The sequence below is a fragment of the Megalopta genalis genome, unplaced genomic scaffold, assembly GCF_051020955.1.
Source record: "Megalopta genalis isolate 19385.01 unplaced genomic scaffold, iyMegGena1_principal scaffold0061, whole genome shotgun sequence".
Lineage (NCBI taxonomy): Eukaryota > Metazoa > Arthropoda > Insecta > Hymenoptera > Halictidae > Megalopta > Megalopta genalis.
In genome coordinates this window covers 892,501-892,751 of record NW_027476130.1, presented here as the reverse complement: position 1 = coordinate 892,751, position 251 = coordinate 892,501, and positions in this window count along the sequence as shown.

The following is a 251-nucleotide window of genomic DNA, read 5'->3' as shown; positions in this document are numbered from 1 at the left end:
TTTATCTTACAAGATGTTAATAGCGAGACTCTTGAAGATAAAATTATCTTGTGATTTTATGAAGGCAAAGATAGAAACGTACGAAGCTGGCGTACGTAGAAAAATGTGATTTTACGATAGAACAAAAATATAATACGTACGTTTTTGGGCGTACGGTAAAATATCTGTATGGTAGAAAAATGAAAGAAATTGAGCGTTAAAGAAGATATGTTACAAGCGCGGAATGTGGCAAAACTTGTACATATTTGAAA